We start from the raw sequence: 15,183 nt of genomic DNA, 5'->3' as shown, positions 1-15,183 counted from the left end.
TGGGGCGCAGGAACTGACATTCGTTGGAGATATCCTGAGCAGTGAAGGCATCAGACCAGATCCTCAAAAGGTGTCTGCAATTGAAAACATGCCGAGGCCGCAATGCAAGAAAGATGTGCAGAGATTTAATGGCATGATAAACTACATGGGAAAATTCATACCCAATCTCTCAGAAAAAATGGCGCCACTGAGACAGCTAACTGAAAAGAGAATCGAATGGGAGTGGAATCATGAACATGAGAAAGCATGGCGTGCCTTGAAAGATCTGCTTACAAAAGAACCAGTTCTGAAGTTTTATGATCCAATGAGACCTATTAAGATCTCATCAGATGCATCACAGAGTGGGCTTGGAGCTGTTCTTCTGCAGAAGTATGATGAGTGGCAGCCTGTTGCATATGCATCGCGATCCATGACAGACGCAGAGACAAGATATGCACAGACTGAAAAAGAACTGCTCAGCATAACATACGCCTGTGAGAGATTTCACCAGTTTGTGTCCGGGCAGGCCATCACTGTTGAAACTGACCACAAGCCACTGATAGCATTGTTCCAAAAACCACTAAATGACTGTCCGCTGAGAATCCAAAAAATGATGATCCGGCTGCAACGTTACACGCTTAACGTGATGTACACACCTGGCAAGCTGATGTACACAGCTGACACATTATCCAGAGCTGTTGATCCGAATGAGCCAGCAAACACCAAGATGGATGATGATGTAAGAGCATATGTGAGCATGGTCACAAGTGCACTTCCTGTTGCAGAAGGGAAGATGGAGCTCATAAGAACGGAGACAAGCAAAGATGGAACGTTAAAAGCACTGCGCAAAACCATCATAGATGGATGGCCCAGCTGTAAGCAAAACTGCTCACCTGTTATTCAAGAATATTGGAACTGCAGAGCAGAACTGTCTGTAGTGGATGACGTGGTGTTCAACGGAAGTAAAATTGTCATCCCAAAGAGCCTGCGAGGAGAGATGCTCAAAAAGATACACGCAGGGCATCTAGGCATGGAAAAATGTAAAAGGAGAGCACGTGAGGTGATGTACTGGCCACGGATTAATCAGGATGTGACAAATGAAGTGTTGAACTGTTCAACATGTCTGACATATCAAGCAAGCAATCCTGCCGAGCCACTAAAGCCACACCCAGTGCCAGACCGACCATATCAGAAAGTGGGGGCTGACCTCTTTGTGTCTGGAGGAAAGGACTATATTATGGTCACAGACTACTACTCTTTGTATCCGGAAGTATGTAGACTGCAAACAACAACAGCAGAGGCTGTAATCACCTCTATGAAAGCTGTATTTGCACGACACGGTGTGCCAAGTGAAGTGTTCACAGACAATGGACCACAATTCTCCAATATTAGGTTTGGACAGTTTGCCAAAGAATGGGACTTTGTTCACACAACATCAAGCTCGCACTACCCACAATCTAATGGACTAGTGGAAAAGTCTGTCCAAACAGTGAAGAGGCTGATGAGTAAGGCGAGAGACAGTGGTGCTGACTTCTACCAAAGTCTGCTAGTATACCGCACAACGCCACTTGAGTGTGGTATGTCACCAGCACAGCTTCTTATGGGACGACGCCTGAGATCAAACCTGCCCATTCAGGATAATCTGCTTAAAACAAAAGAGGGAAACAGCGTGAAGAAGTTTAAGGAGCAACAAAAAGCAAAGCAGAAGTTCTATTATGACAGAGGAACAAAAAACTTACCTGAACTGCATGCTGGGGATCAAGTGAGATTCAAAGACAAAACCAGCACATGGGCACAGAAAGCGACTGTTCTAAAGAAAGATCAACCACGATCATACATCATTCAGACAGAAGATGGAGCTATGCTGAGAACTCTCGACCGTCTCACACTTCTGTTTAATCAGTTTTCTGTTTGACGTTTATTCAGCTGTGTGAAAACCAAGGAGGAACCCACCTGATGGATTCATAAAGTTTTATTTAATCTAATAATCTAATACCTTTGATCTCAGCCAAACCGATTTACTCCGGAACAAATAAAACACAGAAAAAAGGCAAACAATTACATTTTTAAGTTATCCGAGTGACTTATATCATGTTTAACCTGAGTAATGTCAAATGTCCCCTTCTGTAATGTCAAAAAGAAACTGGCCCTTTGTTTCATTACTTTTAGGAATGCAAACTAATCAAAAGATTTTGGAGCTCCATATCTCAAGAACTAAGTAATATTTTTAAGAATCGGCTCCAAAGGGACCCCGGATATTTTCTTCTCGGCCTACCCTCAAAAGAATTAACATTTAATTAGTCACAGCGCAAACTATGTGATAAACTATTGCTGTTAGCTAGGAAATGTATTCCCATTAACTGGGTTAAGGATAAATGTCCCTCTGTGACTTTGTGGCACAGGGAATTATTTAAAGTTATGCTGCTGCTTTAGGAGGAAATGAGGATCTGTTTCTAAATGTTTGGTCCCCTTTGCTTTTTTTATGATCTGTCTGGGGGGGGGGCTGCTTCTAAGATGTCCTCAGGTAAATATGGAGTGAGTGTAAAGGACAACAGTTCACTCTTGTAGTTTATCTTTTTTTTCTGAATCTGTGAGTAAATATTTATTTTCTTTTTTTCTTTGTTTGTTTCTCTCTTCTTTCAGGTCCCCCCCTCCCTGATATGTGTATTTGCACAGGTATATAATGACTTCAATGTATTTCCTTTGGGGTTTTTTTTCTCTTGTTTGTCTGCTTTGTTATGTTTTTATGCTTTCCCTGATAACGAATAAAAACTGTTAAAAGCCTAAAATCTTATTGGCAACTTATAAAGCACTGAATGGACAGGCCCCAGGGTGTCTGTCAGACCTACTGCAACCTTATATGCCCCCTACAGCTCTTAGATCACCAAGGTGAGGCTGGTTCTTAGAGGTGATCGTGCATTTACTCACTGGCTTTTAATACCACATGAGAGTTATTTACTTATTTTTTATTAGCTATTTGGCATTGATGTTAATTGATATTGCTATTTTATTGTGGAATTTGTATGTTTGTACAGCACCACTGTTGTAATTAAAAGTGCTAAAATGAATAAATAAATAAAAGAAACAACGTTCTGCACATTTTCACTTTGATTTCAACCTTTATTTGGATCATTTTTACAAACAAACTCTGAAAGAACATTTCTTTATTGTCACGCTGTTTTAAATCAAGTTTAAACCCCTACACAGGGGCGTGTCCACAGTGGGGGCACCGACCCCATTGGGCGACAGCGTGGATAGGACCGGTGCTGGAATGTAACAGAGTACATTTACTCGAGTACTTTACTGATTGAAGTATTCCTATCAGGATGTGTCAGACGTGATTGGAGCTGTGAGGATTCAGGTGTGAACACGTTTGAACACAGCCACAGGTAAAACACTGCCCAGGTAATCACCAGCAGGACCTTAAAACCTTGCTGGGTGGATCTCTGGAGCTCCAAGAAAGTCCACAGCTGAGGGGAACTTGTTTTTTGGGGCCTGGGTCACAGCGAGGACGTCAGTGGAGTCCATGTTTAAGCCTCTTTGGGGAGAACGGGGAAGCTGAGCTGGTCTGTTACTGTCTGAAATAAATAGCATGAATATGATTATTGTACAGAGCACAAAGCAGAAGGCCACGTTGCTTCAGTTCACGTCTTATTTGGTGTGTTTTCACTGAGGGTTCGGTGGCAGACACGTCTGAGCTCAGTCTGCTGTCAGAAACACTGCAGCACTCCAGGAATTCACTCACACTCTCTCAGAAAGTCCCACAGGAGCCAAACAACAGCCATAAAGGCGCTTCCTGCTGGGACGCTCGGCCTCACACCACAAGCAATATGTTCACATGTCCACAAGAGGGCGCCAGCGGGCACAGCATCCACAGCAGCTTGTAAAGACTGCAGAGCTGACAGCAGGTCACAGAGCTGCTCTTCACAGATATACGAGCACTTCCTGTCAGAGACTACAGAACCTTCTATATACAGATAACACTCATGAAGGCACACATGAATATTTGGAGCCCAGCTAGAATGTGATTGGCTGCTTGGAGCCCCTGAGGTCAGAGGTCAGGTCAGAGCAGGGAGGTGTTGTGTTTGTTCTTCTGTCCTCGGTTCAGCGAGGAGGAAACTGCTTCCAGTCCAGTCACTGTCACTTTTTTCCTCCATGACTGTGATTAAATACAGATAACACTGCATCCATAAACCTGAGCTCAGACTCTGGTCTGGGGGCCGTTTGGGGGGGGGGGGGGCTCCCTTTCTACTCTGACCCTCATGTTGGGCTCCTTTACTGGGAGACGGGGGCAGCAAAGATCCTGATATTTTTAGAGCAGCTGAAACAATCAAAGTTCTCCAAACTAAGATCAGAGTTCCTGCTTCCTGTTTGAGTCACATCAACACTGAGTTTCATCTCACAGTGACTGTTTACCTGAACATGACTCACCTGAGCTCATTCCTCATGTTTAATAAGCACCATTAGTTACTGTGTTACACTCTTTGTACAAACTCATCATTTCCTGTGTCTGTTTCAGATTAAAAGCCCTCTGTGCTTTTATTGTGAAATATTTGCAGGAAGTCTTCATGCTGTGATTGACTTTGTGAATGACTTTGTTATATTCACTGACTCACAGATGAGTCTCCTTTCACACCAGCATCACAGAGCACAGTGTTACCTGTACGGTCGTTTCTCACACCACCGCTTACTGAGACATAACTGCATAATGCAGTGCGTGTCCTGGATGGATTAAAAAAGACTGCACACAAGGTCAAAAAACTACAAGTTATCAGGTAAAAACTACAAGTCCCAGCTTACTGCGTGTTTAGGGAGGAGCAGTGAAAGTAAAAGTGTGGTTAGCTGAGCTCCTTCAGAGCAGGAGGAGGAAGGTGGAGCTGAGGCAGGGTGAGTGTTAACACCACATTGTTGTAGTTTTGCTGTCAGAATCTCAGAGTGTGTTTGTTTGTGTGGACTGTAGACGGAAGAGGAAGAGTCACAGTGAGCTCTGTAGCTGTAATTGGCTCAATAATCACCTTTAATGAACTGAACACAGAGAGAGAGCTGAAAGAGAGCCCACAGAGTGCTGACCTGCACTGTTCGGTTTTACTTCTGTTTTTTTGGTCATGTGAGTGTTGAGCTGCTGCTTTTTGTCCTTTGCTATAGAAACTGCTGCTGTTATATTTGGATTAATATTTGAATATGAATGTGTATAAGAAAATATTTTTAAATAAGGATTATGAGTTTGAAGTTGACTATAATTTAGTTTGCATCATTTGTGTCTGGCGCTGGGTTGAAGCCTTTAGGATGATTTGACTTCAGTCACAGAAAGTCTGAATAAAGGAGAAGTCACTGTGGATCGTCTCTGCAGCAGGAAGAGAAACTATGGAAACTGATCTGTGACCAGCATTTTATTCACTTTGTAGGAGCCATAACTGGACATGGATCATTTTTCTTTGAAGTTATAACCTCAGGAATGAAGTGATATTTTCACTAGTGCTTCTCTGTCATATGAACCTGCAAAATAAGAACTCATGTGGTGAAGTATGAGATAATCTATGGGCTCAAACTGTGGTCATAAATATTTTGTACATGTAAATCAGACTGCGTAGTTGTGAACTGAGTTTTGTAACCATCCATAGATGAGTATTTGTGTGTGTGCAAAAACGATTTGTGTTTGTAAAAAATATTTACACAAGTTATACATTTTCTTTGTTACGGTCTGGTTACAGATACAAAGCAAAAAACTACGTGTAAAACTCTGCACTCAAGTTCCCTCGGTTGGATGTGAGTTTCTTCTTTCTTTTTTTTTCTTTTTTTTTTTTTGCCTGTCCTGTTCGGTACTGTAGCAATCAGAATTATTGTCTGGAGGCTAAGAAAAATGCCCAACGGATTTATTTTTCCAAGTGGATCATTGTGGCTTTGCTATACAGGTCCACTTGATAAATATTTATTCATTTAGTTATTTAGTTAGTTAGCTCTTTTAACTTTTAAGTTATTACAAACGGAACAGACATGACTGGGGGCTAGGAAAGGGAAAGACGTAGACAAGAGAAATTCAAGAAAAGGAGAGGGAAAGAAAAGCAGAGGGGAAGAGGGCCAGTGAGAAAAGACACAAAAAATCTTTTGGATCACCTGCTGGAAGGAAAATAAAAGAGAAGACAACAAGCAAAATGAGAACAACACAGTAGGGAGACCACAGCAACAACCTAGATAAGTATAAGTAACAGTAAATAATAAATATTGAATGTTACTGAGAAGCATGCAAGACTGACAATGCACGGAATGCTTTGAGGCAGCAGCCAAGGAAGATATAGTGTGTGTCTGTGAGCACCCATGTGTACACCTGTGTGTACACCTGTGTGGATGAGCACACTTGTATTCAAAAGGTTTCTCCATGTAACTATCTGCTAGAGGGTGTGTGGAACCATAGCCCTGCCCGCCAGGACACGAAGAAGGCATGGAGGATATCCAGGCCCCAGACATCCAGAGGCCCAAGGAGGAACATCAGAGGGGCAGCCCCGCCACCCTCCCGGTAAGAGCTGTGGAGAGCTCCAGACGTGGGTCACCCAGCAGCCACAGTGCAGAAGCCACAGGGGCTGCAGTGACGGGCCCGAAGGCTCTGCTGGCTGCCAGCAGCGCCAGAGCAGACCGAGCCCTGGGCCCAGAGCCCCAAGGTCCAAGGGACCCCACCCTCTGGAAGGGGCCTGAACAAGCCACGGGTGCCAGGCCCTGGCAAGCAGCCACCAGGAGTGAGTCAGTACAAACCAGAGTGCCCAGCCACGGACACGGAGAACCACTGTACTGATGGTGCACTGACGGTTGAGGGCATCAGCCACCGGCAGGATGTGTGGTGGGGGGAGATTGGCCCCCACACCTGGGGGGGCCTAAGATGTTCCCAGAGAGGCGGAGGTGGAGACTCAACCTGACACACAGACATGGACAAAAAGGCACACACATGCATTCCCACCCTCATGCACACATATACAAATACTCACCCAACGTGGAGACAAACAGAAATGAACACTGAACACACACTCACCCCCGGTCCTGCAGCATCAGGGAGGCCCAATATCCCAGACCCCAACCAGTCGGCCAACTCCTCCTCCTGCCCCCTGCCCCCGATGGCGAACAGGCGGTGTGAAGATCCCATACCTCTCTCCGCCTGCTCATATGTGGTGTTGTTGCGTGCTGTTCTAAAGTGCATTTAAAACATGGGGCATGATGCTTTCTGCCAGAGAGCAGCAGGTGTCAGCACGGCCCCTTCCGACAACCCTTAATGTCTACACGCATTTAAAATTGAGAGGTGGGCACCAGTGCCAGAGGTGAGGTTGCATGTGAGTTTCAACAAGTGACTTTTCTACAGTCGATGCTTTCAACTTGCAAGTAAGAATTTTGACCAGAATTTTCTTCCTTTCAGCTGATTGCTCACTTGGTGTTCGCTCTCTCTGCGGTAGAGTATCACTTTCTGTTCCTGTTCTAACAAACCGTGGTGTTTTTGAGTAGCTTATCTGCATAGCAATTTAATTAAAAACTTTTATAAAACCTCTTTTTAAATAGTATATTCTTCTCATGCTTGATCCGAAGCACACGCTCTGTGTACTCGCTCGCTAATTTATAGCCAAAGTATTCACTATGTCTTTACTGTTTTGCTAGCTTAGCTTAGCTCATAGCGAACTCGCTAGCACCATGGCCTCCTTACCTGTCTCTCCTGCACTTTCGTGCTCATTGTGTCAGATGTTTAGTTACTCCTCGGCCTCCTTTAGCAGTAATGATACTTGTAATAAATGTAGCCTATTTGCAGCTCTGGAGGCCAGGATTACTGAATTGGAGACTCAGCTTCACACCCTGGATACACCCATAGCTAGCCAGGCCCCTGTAGCCGGCGCAGCCGAAGATAGCGTAGGCTCAGCTAGCTGTTCCCCGACAGGCTCCGAGCAGCTGGGGAAAGAGGGCAGCTGGGTGATGGTGAGGAGGAAGCATAGTCTTAAACAGAAGCCCCAGGTCCACCACCAACCTGTTCATGTGTCTAACCGTTTTTCCCCACTCGGCGACACACCCGCCGGGGGTCAAACTCTGGTAATTGGTGATTCTGTTCTCAGACATGTGAAGCTAGAGACACCGGCAGCCATAGTCAATTGTCTTCCAGGGGCCAGAGCAGGCGACATTGAGGGAAATTTAAAACTGCTGGCTAAGGGTAAATGTAAATTCAGTAAAATCATAATTCATGTCAGCAGTAATGACACCCGGTTACGCCAATCGGAGGTCACTAAAATCAATATTGAATCGGTGTGCAACTTTGCCAAAACAATGTCGGACTGTAGTTTTCTCTGGTCCCCTCCCCAATCAGACCAGGAGTGACATGTTTAGCCGCATGTTCTCCTTAAATTGCTGGCTGTCTGAGTGGTGTCCCAGAAACGATGTGGGCTTCATAGATAATTGGCAAACCTTCTGGAGGAAACCTGGTCTTGTTAGGAGAGACGGCATCCATCCCACTTTGGATGAAGCAGCTCTCATTTCTAGAAATATGGACAAATTTATTAAACCCCCCAAAATATGACTATCCAGAGTTGGGACCAGGAAGCAGAGTTGCAGTCTTACACGCCTCTCTGCAGCTTCTCTCCTCCTGCTACCCCCCAAAAACCCATCTCCACAGAGACTGTGTCAGCTCCTAAACAGACAAAAACAAACTAAAAACCAGCAACAAACAACTTAAACATAAACAATCACAAAGAAAGAACAATACAGTATCCACATCTGAACCAAAGAGTAAAACAGTGAAATGTGGATTATTAAATATTAGGTCTCTCTCCTCCAAGTCTCTGTTAGTACATGACTTAATAATTGATCAACAAATTGATTTACTCTGCCTTACAGAAACCTGGTTGCAGCAGGATGATTATGTTAGTTTAAATGAATCAACACCCCCGAGTCATTCTAACTACCAGAAACCTCGAAGCACAGGCCGGGGGGGCCTCTTGGCCTTAATGAAAGACCAAGAGAGACTTTTAATTCATTTGAAAGCCTGATGCTTAGCCTTGTCCACCCCAGCTGTAAAACTCAGAAACCAGTCTTACTTGTTATCATCTATCATCCACCTGGGCCTTACACAGAGTTTCTGTCTGATTTCTCTGACTTTTTATCTGATTTAGTTCTCAGCTCAGATAAAATAATTATTGTGGGTGATTTTAACATTCAAAATGCTAAAAATGACGGCCTCAACATGGCATTTAATCTGTTATTAGACTCAATTGGCTTCTCTCAAAATGTAAAAGAACCCACCCACCACTTTAATCACACTCTAGATCTTGTTTTAACATATGGCATAGAAACTGAACATTTAACAGTGTTTCCTGAAAACCCTCTCCTGTCTGATCATTTCCTGATAACATTTACATTTACAATAATTGATTACACAGCAGTGGGGAGTAGTTTTTATCACAGTAGATGTCTTTCTGAAAGCGCTGTAACTAAGTTTAAGAATATAATCCACCCACTTTTAGCATCTTCAATGGCCTGTACCAACACAGAGCAGACCAGCTACCTGAACGCTACTCCAACAGAGGTCGATCATCTTGTTAATGTGGGGCGATCGTGGCTCGAGAGTTGGTAGTTCATCTTGTAATCGGAAGGTTACCGGTTCGAGCCCCGGCTCGGACAGTCTGGGTCGTTGCTTCTGTCAGTGTGCCCCAGGGCAGCTGTGGCTACAATGTAGCTTGCCATCACCAGTGTGTGAATGAATGACTGAATGTACAGGGAGTGCAGAATTATTAGGCAAATGAGTATTTTGTCCACATCATCCTCTTCATGCATGTTGTCTTACTCCAAGCTGTATAGGCTCGAAAGCCTACTACCAATTAAGCATATTAGGTGATGTGCATCTCTGTAATGAGAAGGGGTGTGGTCTAATGACATCAACACCCTATATCAGGTGTGCATAATTATTAGGCAACTTCCTTTCCTTTGGCAAAATGGGTCAAAAGAAGGACTTGACAGGCTCAGAAAAGTCAAAAATAGTGAGATATCTTGCAGAGGGATGCAGCAGTCTCAAAATTGCAAAGCTTCTGAAGCGTGATCATCGAACAATCAAGCGTTTCATTTAAAATAGTCAACAGGGTCGCAAGAAGCGTGTGGAAAAACCAAGGCGCAAAATAACTGCCCATGAACTGAGAAAAGTCAAGCGTGCAGCTGCCAAGATGCCACTTGCCACCAGTTTGGCCATATTTCAGAGCTGCAACATCACTGGAGTGCCCAAAAGCACAAGGTGTGCAATACTCAGAGACATGGCCAAGGTAAGAAAGGCTGAAAGACGACCACCACTGAACAAGACACACAAGCTGAAACGTCAAGACTGGGCCAAGAAATATCTCAAGACTGATTTTTCTAAGGTTTTATGGACTGATGACATGAGAGTGAGTCTTGATGGGCCAGATGGATGGGCCCGTGGCTGGATTGGTAAAGGGCAGAGAGCTCCAGTCCGACTCAGACGCCAGCAAGGTGGAGGTGGAGTACTGGTTTGGGCTGGTATCATCAAAGATGAGCTTGTGGGGCCTTTTCGGGTTGAGGATGGAGTCGAGCTCAACTCCCAGTCCTACTGCCAGTTTCTGGAAGACACCTTCTTCAAGCAGTGGTACAGGAAGAAGTCTGCATCCTTCAAGAAAAACATGATTTTCATGCAGGACAATGCTCCATCACACGCGTCCAAGTACTCCACAGCGTGGCTGGCAAGAAAGGGTATAAAAGAAGAAAAACTAATGACATGGCCTCCTTGTTCACCTGATCTGAACCCCATTGAGAACCTGTGGTCCATCATCAAATGTGAGATTTACAAGGAGGGAAAACAGTACACCTCTCTGAACAGTGTCTGGGAGGCTGTGGTTGCTGCTGCACGCAATGTTGATGGTGAACAGATCAAAACACTGACAGAATCCATGGATGGCAGGCTTTTGAGTGTCCTTGCAAAGAAAGGTGACTATATTGGTCGCTGATTTGTTTTTGTTTTGTTTTTGAATGTCAGAAATGTATATTTGTGAATGTGGAGATGCTATATTGGTTTCACTGGTAAAAATAAATAATTGAAATGGGTATATATTTGTTTTTTGTTAAGTTGCCTAATAATTATGCACAGTAATAGTCACCTGCACACACATATATCCCCCTAAAATAGCTAAAACTAAAAACAAACTAAAAACATGGTTGTTGTTCAATAATAAAATTATTCCTCAAAAATACAACTTGCCTAATAATTCTGCACTCCCTGTAGTGTAAAGCACTTTGGGGTTCTTAGGGACTAAGTAAAGCGCTATACAAATACAGGCCATTACCATTTAACAATTTTACCTCCTCACTACGTACGACTCTGGATACTGTAGCTCTGGTGAAAACTCAGGTCTCAAATCAGAAGTACCTGACTCCGTGGTATAATTCTCAAACACGTAGCCTAAAGCAGATACAGTGGGGCAAAAAAGTATTTAGTCAGCCACCGATTGTGCAAGTTCCCCCACTTAAAATGATGACAGAGGTCAGTAATTTGCACCAGAGGTACACTCCAACTGTGAGAGACAGAATGTGAAAAAAAAATCCATGAATCCACATGGTAGGATTTGTAAAGAATTTATTCGTAAATCAGGGTGGAAAATAAGTATTTGGTCACCTCAAACAAGGAAAATCTCTGGCTCTCACAGACCTGTAACGTCTTCTGTAAGAAGCTTTTCTGTCCCCCACTCGTTACCTGTATGAATGGCACCTGTTTGAACTCATCATCTGTATAAAAGACACCTGTCCACAGCCTCAAACAGTCAGACTCCAAACTCCGCCATGGCCAAGACCAAAGAGCTTTCGAAGGACACCAGGAAAAGTATTGTAGACCTGCACCAGACTGGGAAGAGTGAATCTACAATAGGCAAGCAGCTTGGTGTGAAAAAAATCAACTGTGGGAGCAATCATCAGAAAATGGAAGACATACAAGACCACTGATAATCTCCCTCGATCTGGGGCTCCACGCAAGATCTCATCCCGTGGGGTCAAAATGATCATGAGAACGGTGAGCAAAGATCCCAGAACCACACGGGGGGACCTGGTGAATGACCTGCAGAGAGCTGGGACCACAGTAACAAAGGCCACCATCAGTAACACACTACAACGGCAGGGAATCAAATCCCGCAGTGCCAGACGTGTTCCGCTGCTGAAGCCAGTGCATGTCCAGGCCCGTCTGAAGTTTGCCAGAGAGCACATGGATGATACAGCAGAGGATTGGGAGAATGTCATGTGGTCAGATGAAACCAAAGTAGAACTTTTTGGTATAAACTCAACTCGTCGTGTTTGGAGGAAGAAGAATACTGAGTTGCATCCCAAGAACACCATACCTACTGTGAAGCATGGGGGTGGAAACATCATGCTATGGGGCTGTTTTTCTGCCAAGGGGACAGGACGACTGATCCGTGTTAAGGACAGAATGAATGGGGCCATGTATCGTGAGATTTTGAGCCAAAACCTCCTTCCATCAGTGAGAACTTTGAAGATGAAACGAGGCTGGGTCTTCCAACATGACAATGATCCAAAACACACCGCCCGGGCAACAAAGGAGTGGCTCCGTAAGAAGCATTTGAAAGTCCTGGAGTGGCCTAGCCAGTCTCCAGACCTCAACCCCATAGAAAATCTGTGGTGGGAGTTGAAAGTCCGTGTTGCTCGGCGACAGCCCCAAAACATCACTGCTCTCGAGATCTGCATGGAGGAATGGGCCAAAATACCAGCTACTGTGTGTGCAAACCTGGTAAAGACCTATAGTAAACGTTTGACCTCTGTTATTGCCAACAAAGGTTATGTTACAAAGTATTGAGTTGTATTTTTGTTATTGACCAAATACTTATTTTCCACCCTGATTTATGAATAAATTCTTTACAAATCCTACCATGTGGATTCATGGATTTTTTTTTCACATTCTGTCTCTCACAGTTGAAGTGTACCTCTGGTGCAAATTACTGACCTCTGTCATCATTTTAGGTGGGGGAACTTGCACAATCGGTGGCTGACTAAATACTTTTTTGCCCCACTGTAACTCATAAGCTGGAGAGGAAATGGCGTGTCACAAATTTAACTGGTAATGACTTCATGAACTTCTTCACAAATAAAATTTTTACCATTATAGAAAAAATTACACATAATCATGTCACAGATGTAACATTATCTACAGCTACTTTCAGCAACATTTATATTCATTACAAGTCTTTTTCTCTAATTGATCCTTCTGAGTTAACTTCAATAATTACTTCCTCCAAACCATCAACGTGTCTTTTAGACCCCATTCCTACAAAACTGCCCAAAGAAGTCCTGCCATTAATTAATTCTTCGAGCTTAAATATGATCAACCTATCTCTAATAATCAGCTATGTACCACAGGCCTTCAAGCTGGCTGTAGTTAAACCGTTACTTAAAAAGCCATCTCTAGACCCAGCAGTCTTAGCTAATTATAGGCCAATCTCCAACCTTCCTTTCATATCAAACGTACTTGAAAGAGTATTTGTCAAACGGCTAAGAGATCATCTGCAGAGGAATGGCTTATTTGAAGAGTTTCAGTCAGGTTTCAGAGCTCATCACAGCACAGAAACAGCTTTAGTGAAGGTTACAAATGATCTTCTTAGGGCCTCTGACAGTGGACTCATCTCTGTGCTTGTCCTGCTAGACCTCAGTGCAGCGATTGATACTGTTGACCATAATATCCTATTAGAGCCATTAGAACATGCTGTAGGTATTACAGGTACTGTGCTGCAGTGGCTTGTATCATATCTATCTAATAGACTCCAGTTTGTGCATGTAAATGGAGAGTCCTCTTCACACACTGAGGTTAATTATGGAGTTCCACAGGGTTCAGTGCTAGGACCAATTCTGTTTACATTATACATGCTTCCCTTAGGCAGTATAATTAGAAGACATAGCATACATTTACACTGCTATGCAGATGACACCCAGCTCTATCTATCCGTGAAGTCAGATAACCAGGGCTGCACATAAGTGGTTCGTAGGTGCGCATTCGCTGTCAAAATAAAAGATGCGCACCAGAGAAGAAGTTGGAACGCGCGTTTGCTTACATAAGATTTTCTGGAGGAGGACGGACATTTGTTCAGAACTCTTAAAGATGCCGAAGAAGCAAGCTCTGTAAGCAATTACTTTGGTGTTCCTCCACCGCAAAAGAAGCGCGTATTCTCGGAATATCCGGGAAGACGCGCTTCGTCGATACATACGATTACAAAATCGATCATTGAACTGTGGTTTGCACAGAAGTCCAGCAGAACACTGCTCAGCTTCAGATCAAGCAGGCTGTTCCTCCCAGTCACGCCCCTCCAGGTTTCACTGTTGTTGTCCATATGAGCGTTAAAGTGTCTTAGTGGGATTTCCGAGGTGGAGCACCCTCAAACACCCTGCCCAGGGACTTCAAGAAACCCAGGTAACTGTCGTTCGGCACATAAGCAGACGACAATCATGACCCGTGCCCTGATCAGAAGGCACTGGGAAGAAACCCTCTTGTCCACTGGGAAAAACACCAATGTACAGGCAGCAAGTCGAAAGGATACTAAGGTACAACCTAAGATACAACCTCATGCACTAACTTCGCCAGCGGACAGCTGACATTCCATGTCCAGTCGTAAGTCTCAGTATATGGGGATCAGTCTGCCAAGGTCTCTGTTCCTGGCCACCACCAAGGACACACTGCACCCGAACCCTACGGTGCCTTCTGTGGGTGGTGGGCCTACAGGAGGGTAGGCCCTTGGCCCTTTTTTAGGCTGTGCCCCACCGGGCCCCAGCCACCAAACACTCGCCCTTGGGTACTCCCTGGGCCTTGCTCCAGGGCAGGGCCCTGGTAACTCTATCCCAGGCAGGGTGAAGTGTTCCCTCAATCTTCTGCTCATAGGGGTTTTTGAATTGCTCTTTCTCTGGTTCCTCACCCAAGACCAATTTACCATGGGAGACCCTACCAGGTCCCTGGGACACACAAACCCCTCCACCACGTTACGGTAGTGATTCATTGAGGAGAACATCAAAATGAATTTGTAAAATGGGTAAGCCGCATTTAAAAAGTCCTATAATTGTTCTGTAAAGTCTCATATTTGAGCACAAACTAAACAAAAATTTCAATATTTCAAATACTGGAAAATAAAGAGGAGAAAAGAACATGGGAAGAACGTGAAATCATGATGGAGAACATGTAGTTGTATCCACAGTGTTAGT

This window comes from Perissodus microlepis, chromosome 9, assembly GCF_051167445.1.
Source record: "Perissodus microlepis isolate ML-2025 ecotype Zambia chromosome 9, ASM5116744v1, whole genome shotgun sequence".
In the NCBI taxonomy this organism is placed as follows: domain Eukaryota; kingdom Metazoa; phylum Chordata; class Actinopteri; order Cichliformes; family Cichlidae; genus Perissodus; species Perissodus microlepis.
The sequence above is the reverse complement of the archived record's forward strand: the minus strand, read 5'-3'. Positions refer to the sequence as shown.